At 37.3% G+C, this 3272-nt stretch overlaps 1 pseudogene; it reads left to right on the top strand.

Annotated features, from left to right (window-relative positions):
• The first annotated feature begins 2083 nt into the window (after positions 1–2083).
• Positions 2084–3266, top strand: LOC102735632 (60 kDa heat shock protein, mitochondrial pseudogene; annotated as a pseudogene).
• The last annotated feature ends 6 nt before the right edge of the window (positions 3267–3272 follow it).

Below are 3272 nucleotides of genomic sequence, written 5' to 3'. Positions count from 1 at the left end.
TGTAAGATTATACTTTAATGCACAAAAACAATGATCCAAGGCTGAGATGGTAAAGTTCCTGAAATACTGTTATTTTTTATGGTCTATCACATCCTTTGAAGAATGCTATGAGATGATAAAAAGATTTGGTAAGAACAAGAAATAATTTTCATGGGTGCCTGGGTGGCTCAGTCGTTAAGCATCTGCCTTCAGCTTAGGTCATGATCCCAGGGTCCTGGGAACGAGTCCCACATCGGGCTCCCTGCTCTGCAGGAAGCCTGCTTCTCCCTCTCCCACTCCCCCTGCTTGTGTTCCTGCTCTAGCTATCTCTCTCTCTGTCAAATAAATAAATAAATAATCTTTAAAAATAATAATAATTTTCACAATAGGAACTTCAACTGTTATTAATATGCAATATAAAATCACAACCACAAGCTATCTTGTCCATCAAAGACAAAAAGTTTTGGAAGTAATCGACTATTCCTAAATTGTTAGTATTAATGTTCCTTTTTTGTTTTCATTTGGCTTTTGCCATCCATTAACATTCATTAGCAAATAAGTTGTAGCAAAAGTTTTTGGAAAACATTGAAGTAAAAAGAAAATCTGGAAAGTTAATTTATTATCTGCAAACTCATAAATAAGAAATAACTTCTTTATAACTAAGAAAATTATAACTTCTTTATAACTAAGAAATTTATAACTAAGAAAATTAACCTTCTTGAAAATAGAAAAGACTCTCATTGTTTTTTGGCAGTGTAACACTCTGATCCACTTGCCAAACACAGGTGTTCTATGTTAGCATCATCTGAGAACAGTGATGTGGAATTGTTCTATCACACATTTACTCTATGCAAAATAGAGTGAAGGAGAATTAAATAGTGAGCCGTCTATTAGTTTAATCTATTTGGCTAAATCACATCTGGAGTTAAAAAAAATTTTTGCAAGCTGGTCTCTGAACATATATCACAACTGAGCATGTCTTCCCAGTCTCCAGATTAGTATTACCACCGCCCCCCAATTCACAGGTGACCGATGTATGCTTATGACTACTCTTTACTCAGCCCTGTGAAAAAACATTCCACAGACCTGAGAAATTGAACAAAGGAAATCTTGGTTTTACTTTTCACTTTGCTACCTACAGTGTGACTTTAGGCAAAATTTATAACCAAACTGAGTCTTTGTCTACACATTTATAAAATCATATTAATCTCAAATGGTCATTTTTAGGATGAGATATTATAGGTAAGACTGTCTTATATTAAGTAACTTGCTATATAAGCAAACTATTGTTTTCATGGACTATTTCAAGATCAGCACTATTACATGAGTTTCAGGAAGAACATGATCTCTTTCTATTTTATTTACCAGGAATGTCTATCACTCTCAGGAAAAGTAACTAGGTTCTCACTTCCATTATATTTAGCTTATGCCACTTATTTGCCATTTACATGGCATAATATGGCAAGATACACTGATTGGCAAAGAAATTGTAAATAAAGTAGTCCTGTCATGTCCAGTTAGAAGTTTCAAAAGCAAAGAAAACAATATTGATATGATATGAATTGCCATACCTTAACTCAAAATATCCAATTCCATTCAACTTACAGATAATTAACTATGGTTTAACTTTACATCAATTAATCTTCTTAAAATCAATGTGGAAAAATTATTTTCTTCATTTTATAAATAAGAATATGGAGGTATCAGAGAAGGGACAGAGTCAAGTCTCTGAACCCTCTCTTACTTCTCCCTTGATAAAAACTTTATTTCCAGGGCGCCTGGGTGGCTCAGTCATTGGGCGTCTGCCTTCGGCTCAGGTCATGATCCCAGGGTCTTGGGATCAAGCCCCGCATCGGGCTCCCTGCTTCGCGGGAGGCCTGCTTCTCCGTCTCGCACTCCCCTTGCTTGTGTTCCTGCTCTTGCTATCTCTCTCTGTCAAATAAATAAAATCTTTAAAAAAAAAAATAAAAAAAATTATTTCCACCTGCCAACTTCTGAAGGAAGGCACAGTTGGCTAGCTTTCATTTGAAAAGTGGAACTGAACCCTCACTGGCCTCCAAAGACCTGCCTTGTCACCGGCATGCCCTACCACCACCCTGCAGAAATGTTTGGATTACCTGTAGTCCTTCATCAAATTAGGTCAGTGTCTGGGGCACTGGCTCCTCATCTCACTCGGGCCTATGCCAAAGATCTAAAATTTGGTGCAGATGCCCGAGCCTTAATGTTTTAGCTGATGCTGTAGCTGTTACTATAGGGCCAAAGGGAAGAACAGCAATTATTGAACAAAATTGGGAAAGTCCAATTGGGAAAGTAACAAAAGATGGCGTGACTGTTGCAAAGTCAATTGACTTAAAAGATAAATATAAAAGTATTGGCGCCAAACTTGTTCAAGATGTTGCCAATAACACAAATGAATGGGCTGGGGATGGCACCATTACCTCTGTCTTGGCACGCTCTATTGTCAAGAGGCTTTGAAAAGATTAGCAAAGGTGCTAATCCTGTGGAAATCAGGAGAGGTGTGATGTTCGATGTTTATGTTGTAATAGTTGAACTTAAGCAGCAGTCTAAACCTATGATGACCCCTGAAGAAATTGCTCAGGATACTAAGATTTCTGCGAATGGTGACAAAGAAATTGGGAAAATCCTTACTGATGCAATGAAAAAGTTTGGAAGAAAGGGTGTCATCACAGGAAAGAATGGAAAAACACTAAATGATGAACTAGAAGTTACTGAAGGCATGAAGTTCAATCAAGGTTATATTTCTCTTTATTAATACATCAAAAGTTCAGAAATGTGAATTCCAAGATGCCTATATTCTACTGAGTGAAAAGAAAATTTCTAGTGTCCAGTCCATTGTACCTGCTCTTGAAATTGCCAATGCTCACTGTGAGCCCTTGGTCGTAATTGCTGAAGATGTTCATGGAGAAGCTCTGAGTACACTTGTTTTGAGTAGGCTAAAAATTGATCTTTAGGCTGCAGCAGTCTAAGCTCCAGCTTTTGGTGACAATAGAAAGAACAGGCTTAAAGACATGGCTATTGCTACTGGTGGTGCAATGTTTGGAGAAGAAGAATTGACTTTAAATCTTGAAGATGTTCAGCCTCATTGACTTAGGAAAAGCTGGAGAGGTCATTGTGACCAAAGATAATGCTATGCTCTTAAAAGGAAAAGGTGACAAAGCTCAAGTTGTAAAACATATTCAAGAAGTCATTGAGCAGTTAGACATCACAACTAGTGAATATGAAAAGGAAAAGCTGAATGAACTTCTGGAAAACTCTCAGATGGGGTAGCTGTG

This window comes from Leptonychotes weddellii, unplaced genomic scaffold (genome assembly GCF_054177405.1).
Source record: "Leptonychotes weddellii isolate Sample4059 unplaced genomic scaffold, ASM5417740v2 HiC_scaffold_20447, whole genome shotgun sequence".
Taxonomy (NCBI): Eukaryota; Metazoa; Chordata; class Mammalia; order Carnivora; family Phocidae; genus Leptonychotes; species Leptonychotes weddellii.
The sequence above is the reverse complement of the archived record's forward strand: the minus strand, read 5'-3'. Positions and strand labels throughout refer to the sequence as shown.